The sequence below is a fragment of the Pinus tabuliformis genome, chromosome 9 (genome assembly GCF_031772625.1).
Source record: "Pinus tabuliformis cultivar Carrire ecotype Pingquan chromosome 9, CPIR1, whole genome shotgun sequence".
NCBI lineage: Eukaryota > Viridiplantae > Streptophyta > Pinopsida > Pinales > Pinaceae > Pinus > Pinus tabuliformis.
Window position 1 is genome coordinate 974,666,923 of NC_142307.1, and position 22,332 is coordinate 974,689,254.

Here is a 22,332-nt window from a genome sequence, read left to right on the forward strand (position 1 = left end):
GCGGCCAACCCATCTATTTGATGTAAGAACGATCTACCATAATGAGATGCTATCACCATGATTGTGTGCTAAGCCTAAGATGGGGGTCATCAAATCTATTGGATGGAAAAAATAATATATACACAATGGGATGATATGACCAAGATTATGTGAAGCTCGATCCATATTGGATTCCCCTTGGGATAGTTTAATTCTCCCCAGGGTGGCTTCCATCCTGAATGTTATGAAACCAGCTCAAGAAAAGATAGAAAAGAGAGATCAACGCCTTAGAATTCAGCCTCTTCGAGGGGGCAACCTCCTTTACATTACATAAATGAACAATTATTGGATGATACAAATGACAAAACCTCCTTTCTATATATAGGAGTCTAAGGAGTCACAATATAATCCAGCCGACCTAACAATAATAATATAAAGCCACAAAAATAACAATAGAGGGATTCTATGGGGCACAGAAATAACAATATGGGGGTAATAGGGGCACAACAATATAAATAGGGGGTATAACTACAATAGTAATGGGGTAATCACTAGTATTATAAGGACCCAACATGCCCCTCTCCTTCAAAAAAGTGTTGTCCTCAACGCTTGAGCAGTTCTGGATACTTCTGCATAAAATTCTCATCCTCCCATGTGGAATCTTCAGCGGATAAGTTCTTCCACTTGATAAGATACTCTGAAATTGATCGATTTCGTAGCTGTCGAGTTCTTGTTTCTGTGATTGCTTCCGGTTCCAATATAATTTTTCCTTCCTCGTCAAGTTCTGGCAATATTGTTTGAATTGGGAGCTTGTCACCTATAACCTTCTTTAAACATGAAACATGGAAAACTGGGTGCAATCGAGAAGCTGCAGGAAGCTCCAATTTGTATGCCATAGTACCAATCTTTTCCAACACCTTGTACGGACCATAATACTTTGGTGATAATTTATTATCCTTCTTAGCTTGCTTTAGGGACATTTGCTTATATGGTTGTAGCCGTAGGAATACCCAATCACCTACATCAAAACTTCTTTCACTGCGATGTTGATTTGCCTGTTGTTTCATTCTATTTTGTGCCAACACGAGGTTATCCTTTAAGAGTTGGAGGACTTGTTGTTGATGTTCGATGTGATGTTCCACTGCCTGAACCTTAGAATTTTCTCTTAAATATGATGTGATGGATGGTGGTTGATACCCATAAAGTGCCATAAATGGGGTCATTTTTGTTGCTGTATGGAAGGAAGTGTTATACCACCATTCAGCTAGAGGCAACCATTTGACCCATTGTGTCTGTTTATCAGATACAAAGCAACGAAGATATCCTTCCAAACATTTGTTTACTATCTCAGTTTGCCCATCAGATTGAGGATGATAAGATGAGCTATGAGCTAACTGAGTACCAAGACAAGAAAATAATTCTGTCCAAAAATTTCCAGTGAAAATGGGATCTCTGTCACTTACAATAATCTTTGGGTTTCCATGTAGCTTTTGAACTGTTTCCATAAATGCAGTAGAAACTGTACTGGCTTTAAATGGATGTGATAATGCACAAAAGTGTGCATACTTGGTAAGTCTGTCAACTACCACCATGATGACACTCTTTCCCTCAGACTTGGGTAAACCTGTGATAAAATCCATTGAAACCTCCTCCCAACGTTGGCTTGGAATGGATAAAGGTTGTAATAGACCTGGTGTCTTAATTGTTTCAACTTTATTTTGCTGGCAAACCAAACATTCCGCCACAAACTTTTGAATATCTGATTTAAGGCCATCCCAAAAAAATTCCTTCTTAACCCTGTGGTAAGTTTTTAAAAATCCTGAGTGCCCTCCTAAGGGAGAAGTGTGCAATTCCATAAGAATCTTTTGTTTTAGCTGGGAATTCTTACAGAGGTATAAGCGATCTTTGTACCATAACGAATCATTTTGCCAGCTAAATGTATCAGAAGTACTGGAATCTTGTTGTAGCTTTTGAATAAGTGCCCACACTTCTTCATCATTCTTCCATTCCTCCCTTGCTTCGTTTATCCAATCTGGTTGGATAATAGAAATGGCACACAACAATGCTTCCACATCCTCATCCTTTCTTGAGAGTGCATCTGCCACCACATTTTGCTTCCCTTTTTTGTAGATGATTTCAAAGTCATAACCCAACATCTTTGTGACCCACTTTTGTTGCTCTTCAGAGGATAATCTTTGTTCTAAAAAGTATTTAAGGCTATCATGATCCGTTTTTACCTTGAAGTGTCTTCCCATTAGGTAGGGTCGCCATTTCTTAAGTGCATGGAGTATTGCCAACATTTCCTTCTCATAAATAGCTTTGTTTAAAAACTTTCCCTTGATTGGACGACTTTCAAAAGCAATGGGTCTTTCATCTTGCATTAGAACAGCACCAATTCCATTTCCTGAAGCATCACATTCCACAATAAAGGTTTTTGTGAAGTCTGGCGTAGCTAAGACCGGTGCTTGGCACATTGCCTCTTTAAGATGTTCAAAGGCCTTTGTTGCTTCCGAAGTCCATGAAAATGAATCTTTCTTCAATAATGTTGTTAGAGGTGCTGCTATTCTCCCATAATTCTTAACAAACTTGCGATAATACCCTGTCAACCCAAGAAATCCTCGCAGATGCTTTATGGATGTGGGGATTTTCCATTCCTTAATGGCTTTAATTTTGCTAGGGTCTACCTTAACTCCTTCATGAGATACAATATGACCCAAATATTCCACCTCCTGGACTCCAAAGAAACATTTGGATCTTTTTGCATATAATTGTTTCTCCTCCAATAGTTGTAGCACCCTGTCAACATGTTCAACATGATCCTTCCAAGACTTGCTGTAGATTAGTATATCATCAAAAAATACTAACACAAATTTTCTAAGGAATGGTTTGAAAATTGAATTCATCAAACCTTGAAATGTTGAAGGTGCATTGGTAAGGCCAAAAGGCATGACCAAAAATTCATAATGACCCTCATGAGTTCTAAATGCTGTTTTCGGAATGTCTTCAATCTTCATTCTAATTTGATGATATCCTGAACGAAGATCCAACTTGGTGAAGTAAATTGATCCATGCAATTCATCCAGTAATTCATCAATAACAGGAATGGGGAACTTATCTTTAATAGTGAGCTTGTTGAGCTCCCTATAATCTGGACACATGCGCCATGATCCATCCTTCTTGTGCACCAATACTACTGGAGCTGAGAAAGAACTTTGACTCGGTTGAATTATACCAGCCTCTAGCATTTCTGCAACCATACGTTCAATTTCACTTTTTTGGACATATGGATATCTGTACGGCCTGATGTTTGGAGGAACACTTCCTGGAATCAGATGAATAGCATGATCATGATCACGCATAGGTGGGAGACCTTTGGGAGTCTCAAATACCTTGGAATGATTGTCCAGGACTTTTTGGAGATCTGGAGAAATAGATGATTCCAATGTGGAAACATCTAGCGAACATAATTGTGCAATTACACCTCTTTGCTCCTTTTTTAGAAGCTTTGTCATGCCATTAGAGCTGATTATCTTTCCTGGTTTCCCTGCAATACCCCTTAATTCAACTTCCTTTCCTTCCACAAAAAAATTCATGAAAAGTTCTTGAAAATTAAAAGCTATTGTACCCAAGGATTGTAGCCATTGGACTCCTAGTACAACATCAGCACCTCCCATTGGAATGGAAAGCATTGGGCTAGTCAATACATATTCTCCCATGGATAGCTTGATATTATGGCACTTTCCAGAACAATTTATTGTTCCTCCATTTGCAATCATCACTTGACACTCTGGTGCTGGATATAGGAAGCAATTCAATTCTTTTGCTACCCTACAATGAATAAAATTGTGGGTGCTTCCTGAATCAATCAACACTATTACCTTTTTCTTCTTGATTTGTCCTTCTATCTTGATGGTTTGAGGAGTGGTAATTCCTGCCAATGCATTACAAGATATGGTCGGATTTATTTGTTCTTCATCTAGGCTTTGTTCCTGGAATATATCCTCTTCTTTTGACCTTTCTTGCTCCTTTTCTTCTTCCTCTTCACAATCTATGTAGAATAATTTCTTCTCACCACACTTATGACCTTTTGTGTATTTGCTATCACAATTGTAACAAAGCCCTTTTGCTCTTTTTTCTTCCAATTGTTGTGGTGTCAACCTTGTAGGTTGTGGAAGACTATGGGCAACAACACTTCCGTCTTTATAGTTGTGAACGGTATGCTTCCTAGTTGCCATAATTTTGCTTTCCATTTTTCTTGCTAACCTGAATGCCTTCTCTAATGAATCAGGTTCCCAAAGGCGCACATCATGTTGGATATTATCCTTTAAAGACCCTATGAACACATCAATCCTATGCTCCTCTGGAATATCTTTTACCCTTATGTTCAATTTTTGGAACTCCTCAATGTGCTCCATTATTGAACCCTTTTGTTTGAGACTTATCAATTGGCTAAAAAAAGTGTTGCTTTTTGTATCCTCATAATGTGCTATCAATTCTTCCGTAAAAATTGCCCAAGTGATAAATTGTTTACGAGAACAAAGCCATTGATACCATACAAACTGATTTGGTTCCAAATATAAAGTTGGCGTACGTACCTTTTGTGGGTTTTGCACATTATTGAGATCGAAGAATTGCTCCATCTGTAATATCCATGTGGCGGGATCCTTGCCATCAAACTTCCTCATATCGATTTTTGGAACATGGTGAGTCTTCGATCCAACATTAGAGTCTATGGAATCATGATTAACATTTCTTTTGTTCTCATCATGAGTTTCCTTTACTACCTTTTCACCATTAGTGACCCTTTCTTGTAGCAACTTTTTCAATTCATCCATCTTATCATCCATGCCATCAATTTTAGCGTCCATGCCATCCATCTTCGCTTCCATCTTAGCTTCCATGCCATCCATCTTAGCTTCCATGCCCTTTATCTTAGATTCCACGCCATTTACCTTAGATTCCATGCCATTTATCTTAGATTCCACGCCACTTATCTTAGCTTCTGTTAGCTTTTGTGAGCGTGACATTTGTTGCACTTGTTCTTGTAATTTTGATATATCATGTAGCATTTCTTCCTCTTCTTCATGAGTCATGCTAGAGCTTTCAGGTTCCTTACTAGGTGTTTGCATTTTCCTTCCTCGGGGCATCAATTACCGATAATAATGCTTTACTATGCCCTTTGAATTCCGTTAAACCAAGCTTACACAAAAATTTAAAAAAAAAACTACACACCTTTTTTCACTTTATAGAAGCCTGATATTGAATTTGATGTATCTCTGTAATTTCGGATCATCCAGTTCTGAAATTGCTATCTGTAGTAGCCTTCTGCGTCCTCTTTCCAATGCCACAAGTCTGAGCCAAATTGGATTCTCCAAGGAAGAGTTATGTGAAATCTCCCACAGTGACTTGCTTTTAGACTGGTTCAGTAGATCGAACTTGTACGACGTGCCACGAGTCACTGTTTCAACCTTTTAATCTGAAACTCACCCACAAGAAACTACAGTCCGTCCTCTTTCTGTACCTTTTTACGAAATTTCAATCCGATCCTCAGAGAGAGAGTTATGACGATTTTCCCCAGGTCACTTGTTTTGAATGTAATTCAGGAGTCTGCAAAAAGGCCAAATTCCTCAGATCATATCTCCGAAAATATCGCGCGACAAGCTCTGAAATTCGGACCCAAAGTTCAGCGCCAATTCTTCTCAAATGGGTTTTTTTTGCGACTTCTGAAACATTACAGAAAAAAAGTTATAGCGAAAATGCCACGATGACCTATTTGGAGCAGCGAAACCCTAGAATCCAAAGCTCTGATACCAAATGTTATGAAACCAGCTCAAGAAAAGATAGAAAAGAGAGATCAACGCCTTAGAATTCAGCCTCTTCGAGGGGGCAACCTCCTTTACATTACATAAATGAACAATTCTTGGATGATACAAATGACTAAACCTCCTTTCTATATATAGGAGTCTAAGGAGTCACAATATAATCCAGCCGACCTAACAATAATAATATAAAGCCACAAAAATAACAATAGAGGGATTCTATGGGGCACAGAAATAACAATATGGGGGTAATAGGGGCACAACAATATAAATAGGGGGTATAACTACAATAGTAATGGGGTAATCACTAGTATTATAGGGACCCAACACTGAACCCCTCCCCACGAGGAGTCTACATCTCATAGGTAAGTGTAACTTATATTAAAATAAAAAATAAATATACTTACACTGCAAGGAGTCTACATATCATAGGTAAGTGTCACTTATATTAAAATAAAAATTAAATATACTTACATTAAAAAAATTCCTAGACATCAAATCACATGTGAATTAATAAAAATATATTATATTTATAAGAACATATAAACTCAAATTAAACATAAGTACATGCAACATCATGTACAAGCATATATACTAACAACACACACATGAAAATTAAGTACTACAATGTTGAGTTTCCAACTAATCCACTAATTTAGATACATGATATTGGTAACCCTTCCACCAATTCAAATAGGTGATATCCCATATATAATAAAAGTTATCTCCATACACTCAAAAATATCCAATTTTATAGTTTCAAAAGTATATAAAAATCATCTACATCTATTTATCTATATATCTCAGAAGCTATTCAATAAAACTTAATTCCTTATCTTTCAAACATTTACATCAATCTAGTTTTTCTTTATATGGAAGGGAACTTTTACTTGAAACCTTAATAATATTTACAACCCTATCATATGGATGTAATATTTTCACTTTATCATCTTTTTAGAATTTAGATATTTTTTTCTGGAAAAATTATTTAGACAAGAATTATTTCTAACGATATTTCTTTTTGCTATGTGGTTCATGGATCTCAAAGATCGATGACTACCATGTCCATGGAATATTTATAGTAGGAAGATCTATCTGAAGGGATCAATTTCTTCCACCTCAACCACGAAGACTAGCTGAGAGAGTGTCAAGATAATTAAACTTGTGACCTCTCAATAACAAAGGTGCATTAATGATAAGTACTCATCGACCAATTGAACTAACCCTTGGGGACCCCGAGAATGTCAAAATAATTGAACTTGTGTCCTCTCAATAAGAAAGGTGCTTTAACGATGGGGACTCAACCCATTGAACTAACCCTCGGGGATTTTTTTTCTATGTAGTTTGTGAACCCCTTGTGACCTCTCAATAACAAAGGTGCTTTAACGATCATAACTCGACCCATTGAACTAACCCTTGGGGATTTTTTAATTAACTGCGATCAAGGCGATACCTTAATACCGCACTCTTGGGACTCCTACACCAAATGGTCTGAGGTCTAGTTGAGACTTCTTACCAAGGAGATTCCCTGACATGTTGGCCGGTCTAGTACCGTCAACATATCTTTATTCTAAAAAGGATTTTTTTTCGAGAAAAAAAAACTAATTACAAGATAATTCTTGAGTCATGTCAATAACTGAAAATTATAGGTATAAAATGGGACATTGGTTCAATATTATCAAGATTTACCCTAATTGGTTCTCGGTATTCTTCAACATTTCTTAATAATTTTGGGCTAAGATAAATCTAAAAAAAAAAAAAACTTTTATTAACGTAACTGCAATTTTGGAACAAAGATGAATATTGCTTGCACATTCATAACAATCAATTGTAACATTTATACCTTTATGTTTTAACATTAATGCAAGTTGGATTAAACACTCCAAATGGTTAATAACTTGTGAGTTGTTAAATGACCTGTATCACATTCAAAACAATAGCCTAGAAATTTCATAAATATATGTTAATCAAGGGTGCAATGACATTACCATATTCCTTGGAAACTTTTTTTTCAACTAAAATACTTCCGTATGCTCAACACTATACATTTGTCTTTTCTCATGAGAGAATTTTTAGAAGACAGTTGTACCTTTTGTCGAGTAAAATATAAATTTTCGATATAAATCTATACAAATAATGGATAAAATGAACAAATACGGTATTTAAGTTTATAAAAAAAAATCATCCACAAATAGAGTTATTATAATCTCTGCTTAAGCGGAGAATGCAATCATGAATTATCTTGTTATTTTAATTGTAGTTTTTATTAATAGAAAGCTATATGTTTTTATTGTTTTTTTGCTCTGATTTAATTATATTTAAATTAAGCAAGAGTAGCTAAAATATAAAAATTGATTCATACTTTTCAAAATACAATAATTAAACTAAGTGGCATGTAATGCCAACTATACGCCTTATTAAATAACAAAGACACATGATATTTAATCCAACCAATTATCCTTATATCATGTGTCTTCAACTCAATTACCTTATTAAATAACACAGGCACATGGTATTTAATCCAATTAATTAACCTTATGTCACATATCTTCAATTCAATGTTAAATATAATGTTACCCGCCAATATTGCACTATATTAAAAGAATATAGAAGTTTGTGAGATATTTTTCGGTGAAAATCACATGGAATACCATTTGTCGACGCGTTTCGAACCAACTAGTGTGGTTCATCATGAACTTGTCCTGACGATGAACCACACTAGTTGGTTCGAAACGTGTCAACAAATGGTATTCCATGTGATTTTCACCGAAAAATCTCTCACAAACTTGATATCGATCACAAAAGCCTGAACTCTATAATATAGAAGTTATTTTTAAAATCATACTATATATGGTTCCAAATATGTTTTAGGTAATGGTTATTCATTGTTGTTGATAGTTATGAGAATCCAAATTCAACCTTGATAAAGGTAGTTAATTTTTAAGATACGTTCTCTTTTGGAAAGATCACTTATCTATAATATTGGACTCACCTAGTGATAAATTTGGACAAAATTTTTAATAAAAACTCACCTAGTGATAAATTTGGACAAAATTTTTAATAAAATCTAACTGATTCAATAGCCTAAAAAACAACAACATTGTCAACCATCCTAAAACAACCTGTGCAAAATTCCAATTAAATTCAGACATAAACACGAATATGTCAGAAAAAGAATCAAAAAGTGACTGGGTGAAATCATTTGGGGCACCCCACATTTGGAAAAAACAAATGGCACCTACATTTGGGACATGAAGAGGTGGTGAAATCATTTGAGGGACCCTAGATTATATGTTCATGTCATTTGCAAAATTAAAATTTTATATTTCTACATCTCTAACATTGATAATTAATTGACTTTTAGTCTTTGAAAAATATTTGTTTGTTTAAAAATTAATTTTTAATATATATAATAATTTAATTTGAAAATTTAATTATAAAATTTAACTATTTCATATACACACAAATTTTATTTAAAATTTAATTATATTTACTTTTAAATAAGTCTGATGTTATATTTTTTCTGTTATGAATTTTTATTATAATTTTATAATTACTAAAAAGACGAATACCACTTTTATACGGGACTATGATCAATATACTGCATCTTCCCATGGATAGAGAAATTTTACATCTCGTTGATTTACAGCTCTTACGTCCTTTTGTTGAGGGAATTCTGAAAAACGATTGTCATAGGTCAAAGTAGTATTGGCATTCCATGGATCAGATCCAACAAATAAATAAATTATATATATATATATATAAAAGATAAGAATAATATTATTTCTCATTGTTTTTAAATAAATAAATATTATATATATATATGAGAAAAACATATTATTATATGAAAATTTAAAATTTAAATATTATTTCTAATCATTTTATATATAATTTTTAAGAAAAACACATTATTGTATAAGTATAAAGTGTCAGATGTTTTATTCTCAAAATCACTATATATTATATATATATATATATATATATATATATATATAAATAATTAATTATAATTTTTCAGAAATAATACTCTATTATATTTTAATTCTTAACTTTTAAGAATATTATGTTGATATTATTTAATAAAATTATATATATGATATAAATTTATTTTATATATTTTTCATTTTTTAATGTTATTTATAAACATATATATAAAATATGGAAAATTATATATAATATTTATATTTTAATAAAAGATATATATGAAGATCAAATATTTTATTTATAATTAATATTAATTTTTATTGATATTTTTTTTACAATATCATCTATTACCTTAATATTTTAATTCTTAACTTTTAAGAATATTATGTTGATATTATTTAATAAAATTATATATATGATATAAATTTATTTTATATATTTTTCATTTTTTAATGTTATTTATAAATATATATATTAAAATATGGAAAATTATATATAATATTTATATTTTAATAAAAAATATATATGAAGATCAAATATTTTATTTATAATTAATATTAATTTTTGTTGATATCTATTACCTTAATATTAAACATGAAAGGATTTATGCATTTCTCATATTTAGCTTTTCTTATAATTATAAAAATTTACCATTGAAATTTGTTTTAGAAGAGATTTTTTTTCTCTAACTATATTATAAGGTTTTATTGTGCTACTTAGCTAACATCCAACCCTAAGATTCTAATTCTTGTCAAACATGTTACCACAATTGTCTTTGTCTTCCTTGCTAGTGGTCTTTCTTTCTATTTCTAGAGTTGATCAACTCAGAAAAGAAGAAAGAGAGTTAAAGAAGAAAGGTCACATTTTAAAAGAACACACTAATCTAAAAAGTCAACATTACCTCTAGTTTCATGATCCTGCAAAATAGTAGTTAACAAAGAAGACCGGCCCTTCTTGATTAAGAAGCTAGATGTAGGAGAGTCACTAACATTTCGAAAATTCATGAAGTGTGGGCTCACCTAATCCCAAATTCAAGTTTCTTTGTGAGAAAAAATACTAGTTGTTTAATTTTGATCTTATATTAACACAACAAGATGTTAATCTTGTGAGAGTTGGACTAACTAGAGGAGAGGTGTGATATAGTTCCACAAAAAAGTATGGAGGAGCTCACTATTTAAATGAGAAATATTATTCACTACTACAACCCCTTTCACTTTAGAATAAAGCTACATAGGTAAAGGAAAAAGAAGAAGAGAACCAATAGGATGGAGATTGAGAACACCTTTTAAGCATAAATGGGGATGTGTCCTAGCTAGTGAAAAGCTTTGTTCTAATTATCCTTATATGTTTTTCTGCAAAACTTTTAGAGAAGATTGACTAAATCTTATGTCAATAGTAATATTTTATATATGATAATTAATTTCCATGTATAATAATTATAGCATAACTATAACATAACAAACTCCATTTTTAAACTTTATTTTTTAAATTTACATTTTTCTCATAACTATAAAGTAACATAAAAACATTATAAAATCGTATCTTTGAAAATAATCAAAATATTAACTATACACAATCATATTAAAAATTTCGAAATACTTTTCCTAAAAATCTTTACCATAATCTTAAAAAATTCCCATGCTTACCCCTTACAAAAATCTATGCCGTAACCCTAACCAATTCCCACTCTTACAAACCAAAAACAAAACCAAGAAAAATAAAAATAAAAAATAAAATCTTATAGAAAACCAATTTAATTTATTAAACTCATTGAAAAGAGAAACTAATTTTCTTATTAAACTCATTGAAAAGAGAAACTAATTTTCTAATTTCACACGCCTTCCATTACACATAAACAAAAACTCTTCACCAATTAAATTTAAACCTAAAATCACAACTTATCCCAACGAACAACCTACTGCAAATTAAAACGTCTGAAAACAACCTAATCTCGTGGTCGGAGAGAAAAAGGAAATATGCTTTTGTTACGACGTAATAAGCACCCTTTGTTATGACGTAATAAGCACCCATATGTTAATCATGGTCTATCCCCTTTAACTTTTTGTTATTTTATTCTTAAAATAACCAGTTGTCATATTCTTGTACCACTGGTTACAACAGATACACACGAAAAAAGTATTAAAATAAAATTAATTATTGAGAGATTCGTTGACTATGGACTCTTAACAACATGACTGATTGAGATGTTAGAAACTTAATTTACTGGTACAACGGAAGTAGAGTACAATAGCGTAATGAGAGGTAGACAGTATGAATATCAGTAATTTAAAATTTTGAAAACAGAAGCTTTAACCAATCAAACAATAATCGGCCCACAGACTTCAAAAATAAAGTATTTTGAAGCCTGGACTGGATTAATGCACCAATGAAGTAGATTTGGTCCAGCAGGTCCTTTGGTTAAATTTTAGATTTGGTCCATCCTGTAGTGTGGTTAAATTTTGGTTAAATTTTGGGTGATTATAATTTTGGGCTTGAAAATTGTTGTTGAGATTTTCGGTTTTAATAAATTGGGCAAAATTTCATGTATGTGACAACAATAGGATTTGTTGTTAAATTAGCTCTATTTTGTTGGGAAAGTGTTAATGCATCCTATATTTGTTGTGAGAGGATTTATGAGTCAGCGGGATTCTCTTAGCTATAAAATTATATGCCCGTTCAGGATATTGGGTATGGTAGAGAGTGTGAGGAAATAATTATTTGTAATATCTTGATTAATAATAAGATTACGATGCCTCTGTTTGGTGGACGTAGCCCAAATTGGTTTGGTGAACCACGTTAAATAACTGTGTCATTTGTGTATGTTTTTTATACTGTATTTGTCTTTTATTTTCCGCTGCGCACTGTTATGCTCTAACAATTGGTATCAGAGCGTGTTGAGGAGCGAGTGCGTGTGTGCGACAGAGCTGCAGGTGGAGTTTTTTCCGAGATTTGGTGATTGGCGCGGTTTTGGGTGAAACAATCGCGCCAATATTAGGCAGCGAACGGATTGGCGCAGGTAATTAAGGAATGGGAGCGCCAATTGGCGCGAATCCGACGGGTTTAGTCGTGCCAATTTCCATACTCTAACCGATTTTGCTTTTGGCACAGATCGTCTGTTGTTGAGGATGCGCCAAAACCCCTTAAGCGCGCCAACCGAGGACTATGTTGGTAAAACTGCAATTTTTATTTGTTTTTGATTTATAATTTGCAATATGTATAGGTAGGGCAATTTTTTGATAAAGTAAAGGGAGTATAGTAGAAGGCGAAGGCAATTTTTGGTTAGATATTAATTTGATTGATTAACAAGTTGGAATTGGAGATTGTTTTTTGGTTGATACAATATGGCAAAAACTCAGAGTGCTCATTTTGAAATCGAGAAGTTTAATGGCAAAAAAAACTTCGAGATCTGGAAGGTGAAAATGTACGATCTACTTGTGCAACAAGCCGTGGCAAAGGCGTTGATGGGCAAATCCAAATAGCCATACAACATAACAGATGATGAGTGGGCCGAGATGGATGAAAAAGCAGTGAGTGCTATTCGGATGTGTTTGGCTGATGATGTTTTGTTTAATATCGTGTCGGAGAAAACAGTTGTTGGTTTGTGGACGAAGCTTGAGACGTTGTACATGACAAAATCCTTAACCAATAGGATTCTCCTAAAGCGACAGTTGTACAGTTTGTGAATGAAGCAAGGTACATTGATTACTGATCATTTGAATGTTTTTAATACTCTCTTGGTGCAATTAGAAATTATAGAAGTAAAATTTGAATCAGAGGATAAAGCTATTACTTTATTGTGCTCGTTGCCCGGGTCATGGGATCATTTTGTTACTTCTATAAGTCTTAGTTCATCAGAAACCCTTGAGTTTGATGATGTAGTTGCATCTTTATTATCTGAAGAAACAAGGAGAAGGTCGAATTTAGACACCTCTACATTAGAAGCAATGATGGTCAGAGGTCGTTCTAAAGAACGACGCTTCAGCAGGCAAAGCGACTCACAGTCAAAGTCGAAAGGGAAGAAGAGTAAGGTAAAGTGTTGGTTTTGTGGCAAATCGGGGCATTTGAAGAAGGACTGCTGGAAGCAACAGCAAACTTCTAAAGAAGATTCTTCGACAGAGAAGAAGTAAGCAAACACGATAGATACAGGTTCAGCATCTGGTTCAGGTATGAGTGATGAAGTGTTATCAGTTAATTTGTCAAATCATGATCAACATTGGTTGTTAGATTCCGATGCATCAAACCACGTGTATTCATAGAGAATGGTTTAAGACGTATAGATCAATTAATGATGGAGTCATATACATGGGTAATGATGTAACATGTAATATTGTGGGAATTGGGAGTATACAGCTGCAAATGTTTGATGGGACAACCAAAAGTTAACTGATGTAAGACATGTACTAGATTTAAGGAAAAATCTAATTTCACTAGGAGCACTTGACACAAATGGATATAAAACTGTAATTCAAGGTGGAGTAATGAAAATTTACGAAGGTATTTTATTCGTAATGAAAGCTAAGAAGGTAGGTAATCTATTTCAGTTAGAAGGAAGAGCAGGGTCAGATCATGTGTCTACGGTGTTTGAACATGACAATAGTTCCATTCGCTTATGGCATCAAAGGTTGGGCCATATGAGCGAAAGAGGGTTAAAAATTTTGACTGATCACAAGTTACTTCCTAATCTAAAGTCTGGAAAGTTAGATTTCTGTAAACATTGTCTGTTTGGAAAACAAAATAAGCAAAAGTCTAAAACAGGCAAACATACTAGTAAAGGAATACTTGATTATATCCATTTAGATGTTTGGGGTTCAGCCCCTACAACCTATTATGGTGGATCGTCATATTTTGTATCGTTTATTGGTGATTTTTCTAGGAAAGTGTGGGTTTACATGTTGAAAAGGAAGTCTGATGTTTTTACAATTTTCAAGCAGTTTAGAGCATTGGTAGAAAACATCACTGGTAGAACTATAATATGTTTAAGAACTGACAATGGTGGTGAGTTTACTTCCAAGGAGTTTGAAAACTATTGCAAGGATGCAGGGATCGAGAGACATAAGATCACTGTTTATACTCCTCAGCAAAATGGAGTTGCTGAACGCATGAATAGGACTCTTTTAGAGAGAGCAATGAGTATGTTGAGTAACTTCGGTTTGCAGAAGGAATTGTGGACAGAAGCAGTGGCTACAACTTGTTATGTGATAAATCGATCACCATCCACGGCGATAGGTTGCAAGATTCCTCAAGAGGTATGGAAAGGTCACCCTTGTGATTATTCTAAACTCAAAGTGTTTGGTTGTGATGCATATGATCTAGTGCCTAAACATTAGAGAACTAAATTAGATCCAAAGTCAAAAAGGTATATCTTTGTTAGATATGGTGATGGAACAAAGGGATATAGATTGTGGGATCCTACTACCCGCAAGATCATCATCAACAGAGATGTAAAGTTTAATGAATCCTCTCTTGTACAGTTAGAAGTAGATAATAGATTGAAGCAGGATGTTGTATCTGATTTTTAGCACATTCAATTTGAAAGCACTTCTAATGATAGTCATGATGGCCATAGTTCAGATACTAGTCATGAACAGGTTTTAGAATCAGATCATGAACAGGGTTCAGATGTAGATCATGAACAGGTCTCAGATGTTGATCATGAAGAAGTTCCTATAGATGGTAGTCAGCCAATTGTGGAAGCAGAAACATCTTTAAGTAGGTCTACAAGAATCAAATGCCCTCCTAAAAGGTATGATGATTATGTTACTTTAGTTGCATTTACCGCTAATGACGATGAACCGCTGTGCTATCAGGAAGCTGTAGAAAGATGGAAAAGTGACAAGTGGAAAGTATCCATGAAGGACGAAATGATGGCCTTAGGTAAGAATGGCACATGGGATTTGGTTGAACTTCCGAAAGACATGAAAACTGTGGGATGTAAATGGGTTTTCAAGTTGAAACGGGGTGTGAATGATAATGAGGATAGGTACAAAGCGAGGCTGGTCGCAAAAGGTTTTTCTCAGAAAGAAGGCATTGACTTTCATGAGATTTTTTCACCAGTGGTTAAAATAGTTTCAATTAGAAGTGTGTTAGCATTAGTCGCTTTTCTTGATTTAGAATTACAACAACTAGATGTTAAGATTGCATTTTTACATGGAGACTTAGATGAGGAAATTTATATGGAACAACCGGAAGGGTTTGTTCAGCATCGCAATAAGAAATTTGTCTATAGGCACAAGAAATCATTGTATGGCCTGAAGCAGTCACCTCGGCAATGGAACAAGAAGTTTGATTCTTTCATGTTGAGTCAGAAATATATAAGAAGTGAATATGATCATTGTGTTTATTTTAAGCAATTAAATGATGGCATGTTCATTATCTTAGTGTTATATGTTGACGATATGCTTTTAGCAAGCAAAAGCATAGTGGAGATCAATAGGTTAAAGGCTCAGTGGCAAGGACATTTGATATGAAAGATCTGGGAGCGGCAAGACAGATTTTGGGCATGGAGATTTTTAGAGACAGGAGCAATGGTAAGTTGTGGCTATCACAATAGAAGTATATTGAGAAAATACTTTTGAGGTTTGGTATGAACAATGTGAAGCCCGTGTCAGTCCCTTTAGCTTCCCATTTTAAGCTTTCTTCCAGTTTATGTCCTAATACAGATGAAGAAAAGGAATATATGTCTCGAATTCCGTATGCCAATGTAGTAGGATGTTTGATGTACGCGATGGTTTGTACTCGACCAGATATTTCACATGCAGTTGGGGTTGTCAGCAGGTATATGGCAAATCCAGTTAAAGAACACTAGTCAACAGTGAAATGGGTGCTTCGGTATTTGAGAGGCACAAGTGATTATTGTATCACTTATAATAAAAGTAGTGAATTTTTTTGTGGATATGTTGATTCTGATTTTTCAGGTGATTTGGATAAGAGAAGGTCAACATCAGGGTATGTCTTTACTCTTGCAGGTGGAGCTATTAGCTGGATGTCAAAGCTACAGAACATTGTTGCCTTATCCACTACTGAAGCAGAATACATTGCTGCTTTTCATGCTTGCAAAGAAACGATTTGGTTGAAAGGTTTGTTTGGTGAGTTTGGTAGGTTGCAAGACAACATCAAGTTATTTTGTGATAGTTAAAGTGCAATACATTTGGCTAAGAATCCGGCCTATCATAGTAAATCAAAGCATATGCCAATCAAGTACCATTTTGTAAGACAGGTTATCACTGAAAGGGGAGTCTCTCTTGAAAAGGTGCATACGAAGGAGAACTGTGTAGACATGTTCAGGAAACCAGTTTTGCTAGAGAAGCTAAGTTGGTTTCTGGCTTCTCTTGGCTTGCAGAAAAGATAAAAATAATAAAGAAACAGGGTATCAGGCTAATTGTTGTCAAGGTGTAGATTGTTGAAATTTTCGTTTTTAACAAATTGGGCAAAATCTCATGTCTGTGACAGCAATAGGATTTGTTGCTAAATTAGCTCTATTTTGTTGGGAAAGAGTTGATGCATCCTATATTTGTTGTGAGAGGATTTATGAGTCAGTTGGATTCTCTTAGCTATAAAATTATATGCCCATTCAGGATATTGGGTATGGTAGAGAGTGTGAGGAAATAATTATTTGTAATCTCCTGATTAATAATAAGATTGCCGATGCCTCTGTTTGGTGGACGTAGCCCAGATTGGTTGGGTGAACCACGTTAAATCACTGTGACATTTGTGTATGTTTTTTATACTGTATTTGTCTTTTATTTTCCGCTGTGCACTGTTATGCTCTAACAGTTGTTTCATGCACAATTTTATCCCTAAAGATTTGTGGTTTAATTTTCGGCTAGTACAATTCTAAACAAGATTATGTATGCTATAATTCTAAACCAGACTATGTATGTTTAAAAGTTGTTTAATGCACAATTGATGAACTTTCTATTTTTGAAAGTTGTTATATTCACAATTGAGGGGAAGAATTTGTGAAATGGATTTCAATGGTTTTGACTGTCTGACAGAGTTCAGAATATCAGAAATTAACCCATATGGTTTTGATCATGGATTTGCTCTCCAGGATATGAGCAATATTGGATCTACAGAGCTTTATGAAAACTTGTCAGGGCAGACAAGTAGTTATTCGGAGCTGAAAACAGTAGAGAGACAAACAGATCAAAATCCTGTGACCTCGGCTTGTAGCAGAGATATTCCAACGAACCATGAAAATGGGAAGCGATATGGACGAAAATTCGAGGCTGTTGGAGTGTGAGGACAACGATGTGGAGATCACAGGATCAAAACCTGCTACCAAAACTTGTAAGTCTGACGATAGTGTGCAGCAGGAGCGTCCAGTGTCCAAGAATTTGCAGACCGAAAGAAAGCGAAGGAAGATACTGAAGGAGACACTTTTTAAATTGCGTTCTGTAGTTCCCAAGATCAGTAAGGTTGGTATTTTCTACTAATCATTCCTTGCGGAATTAAATTAGTTGTACTGGATTTTGCTTTAAGGTTTAACTATGTCAATAAAATAATTATTGTGCGTGGCAACAGATGGAAAAACAATCAATAGTTCGGGATGCCATCACTATGTGTTAGATTTGCAAAAGAAGGTCGAGGAGATTCAAAGATCTCTGTGCAAATATCTGTGATTTATATTTGTACGTTTTGGATGTTTACATAGGATTTATTTGGGCAATTTTATCCTAGGATTTATTTGGGCAATTTCTTCCTTTGTTTTTAGACATTATTTAAATTTATCTTTAAGAAAATTTTGATGGATAAGGATAATATTTCTAAACTTTAGAATGAAATTAGCATATTATTCACTTAAAATTAAAATACAAGGCACATAAATAGTACTTATTAGATCTAACAGATTCCAAACAAAGAATTGTTTAAAAAACATTTCAACGAAATTCAACAACCAACAAATTAATCTTCCATATTTATTAATGTACGCATTATGTCTAAACAAATTGGTATTAATGTTGTATAAAAATTGGAAACAATCAACAAATTAGTCTTACATATTTACTAATTTACTAATGTAACCATTATTTCCAAATAATTTAATAAAAAAAAAAATCAATAACAAACTAAAATATTCAAATGAAAATAGGTCATTACACATGCCAAAAAAAAAAAAAGGATTGAAAGTGGTTAAGTGGGGTTATATTTGATGGACACGAAGAATAGTTTTTTTAGATATAAATTTCTGCAAATAACATGATAATGATAAATATTGTTATAATTGTAATAGTTTTATGTTTAGGAATATTATTTTACTAATATTCACTTTTACTTTGGAACCCAAAAGAAAAACTAATTTCTTAAAATAAAATAAAAAATATTTTAAAATGAATTAATAATAAATTCAAATTTAAAATAAATATACATTAATTAAATTATATATATATATATATATATATATATATATATATATATATAACATATATTTAATAGGTAGTAATTTTTTTTATCCACACGATTACATATTACATTATTATTTTTTAAGTGATAGTCATGAGTCTAGTGATAGTTGTCCCCACTATTAATTTGAGAAATTATGATACGTTTTCTCACTACTTTTATTTATATAAATAACATTATTTCATCTCACCCTAATAATCTACACTTAAGTTTGGTCTTCACAGGTCTTCTAGTCTAACCCTGTATTTATATAGAGAGCATTGTTTCATCTCACCCTAATAATCTAGGCTTAAGTTTGATCTTGTATTTATATATATAGCATTGTTTCATCTCACCCTAATAATCTATGCTTAAGTTTAGTCTTCACCTATCCTGTGGTCCATTCCTGAGCAGAACTATGTATTCTTAAAGCATGATTTCTTGAGTTTAAAAAAAATACACTCTTAAAAAAATTTCAAATAATATTGGAAGAATTTTAATTTAAAATAATTCGTAGCAATGCAATCATATAACCAATTCAACAATATAATAAATATAACCAATTCAACAATATAATAAAAACTCTAAATGATTATCCTCACTATTTATGCTGTCATGTCTCTATAAATTCACCTAATAATAAATAAATAAAATATTAATTCAAATCTATAGCTATAAACTATAGTGTAAAATAGTAATGTTAAAGCATTGAACCCATGACTCTTTTACCACGGTGGATACGGTATATTCAATAATGAAGGTATTCATTAGCACGGTACACATTGATTAATTTATGTGATAATTACATATGGAAAGGTTTGTCGCTAATACTCCGAGCAATGGCGGGAGTAGGTCTCTACAGTCTTTTGTTTGATCTGGAGTCTTCTTTCCTCAGAAGCATCACTCCATCGACGGTCCTCCACGACTTGGGTTCATCCAACGAAAGCATGTAAACCCTTATCGATTCTGTCGATTAGACTGTGAGGTAGTATGGCATTGCGTTTTGGCTCATCGGCTTGTAGAGCTAATGGTTCTGGGAAACTTATGGTTCGCTTACCTCTTTGTAATGTTATAGTTCTTCGTCCTTTGCTACTACATTTTTGCTCTGGTGGCATGGTTGGTCGATTTATTGAGCATTCCATTGTTTTGACGAAATGTTTCAAACTCGCGGCCCTCATAGATACTGGTAGTTTTCCTGAGATTTTATTTTGAAACACCATTAATATATTCTTAGATCTTTGCTGGATATATGAAATTTTTTTTGAGTGACAAGTTTTTCTAGAGGCACCTTATCGCTCGAGAAAGGTTATGCCAAGTGCACCTTCTGGAACCCTATCAAGGCTTATCATTTTACCCATTTTCGTTTCCGGGTATGTGAAAGATTTTGCTCTGTAATGCTACCACAGGACAACTCTTGAGAGTTTAGTTTATGAACCAGTTGAAAGATTTTTCTCCGAAATGCTACCACGCGGCAGCTCTTGAGAGTTTAGTTTATGAACCAGTTGAAATATTTTGCTCTGAAATGCTACCATGCGGCAGCTCTTGAGAGTTTAGTTTATGAACTACTTGGGCTTTGTCGCTCCTATTTTTTTCTTAATTTATTTTCCTTAAGGGTTTGTGCTTAAAATCTTTTAACGCTGTAATGTTTGAGTCAGATCTCCAAGCCATTTCTCCATTAATTGGCTTTTTGGGAATGCAGCTAGTCCTGCCTTTTTGTGGGAAGCATTTCTATGTACTTGATACAATTTTATCAGAAGTTGTTAATATTGACAATCCCTATTATGAGTGCTTCTAAATTTATTGTGTAATTTTGTGTAAATATATAGCTACCTGAATTGTAAAACGAAGAGGGTTAGAAGGTTTTAATACCCTTGATTGAACTCCATTTTTGTTTTTTCAAAATTCGAGCTTATTAATTGTTTGGTTCTATTCTTCACTGTTTTTATTTTAACGAAAGTATCAGTTGTGTTTTTCCAAAATTTGTTTGGCATCTTATAGGTTTTGTTCTATAATGATTGTACTTAGTTCTGGAAGTATCCGGAGTTTCGACCGCGTCCTATCATTACCATGAATCATAGTTTATGCTTGCTATACGCCGTGGAGGGTTCTTTTCCTATGGACCTTTAATTAATCAATTTGGGGTTTCTTATTTTGTTTGAATTTCTTTTTCCGGTGAACTGTGGTAATCCTGTTAACGTTTAGATATTGCATCCTTTTATATTTCTTGTTTTCCATTTTTATTTAGGATAATTGCCTATTTAAATATGTGGATTGGGCATAAAAATGGTTTGGCCTTAAATTTAGTTTTTTTTGGTTTTTTACAACATTGTTTATAGAATGAAAAGAATTTACTTGAATATTCAGTAATATTAAGTTGTTTTTACCAGAACGGTTAATACCACTGTTTGACAGTGTAAGTTTTATCTTGAAATTCTGTATTATTTATTTCTATATTTCTTTTTAGAGGTATTTGCATATTCTATTATTCCTATTACAAATTTGCAGAGTTTATATTAGTTGTTGTATATACTAGTGTTACAGTTTAAATAATTAAAAGAAGTTTAAATACTTATCTGTTTCTAGATGTAACCACTCTGTCAGTTGTTTGAAGTCAAAACAACTAAGTTATCAGATTTTTCTCCCAACCTTGACTTTCCTTCAGGCCCAAGTCTTGAGCTGTTACTCACATGCAGGATGTTTCCTACTTACTTGTCACAACTATCTAGTCTTAACAAGATTTACTTTTTTTGGAGATTTGCCTCACTCATTAACACAAAAACCTCTCTTTTCCTTTTCATCATTTCATCTAACGTACCAATACCTTCTTGATATCCTTTCCTTGAGAATAAATATTCATTGAAGTAGTTAGGGGTAGGTAGCTGCCTATGCTAACTACCTGACATGTGAGGACCATATGACTATCATTATCAAGACATTTACCTTATGTAAAATTTTAATCAAAATAATAAATTTATAAAGTTAAATAGTAATGTTCAATTTGTTTACTACAGTGATTAAATATTTACAATTATTAGAAACATCACATATACATTTTTTAATTCATTTTCTTTATTATATATACCTAAAACACGATTTCTTTACTTGAAAAAAACTAATTTTTAACAATATTTCAAATAATATTGAAACAATTTTAAATTGAAATAATCTCGAACGATGCAATCATATTACCAAGCCAACACTCAAAAAAATCGTCAGTGATTATCCTCAC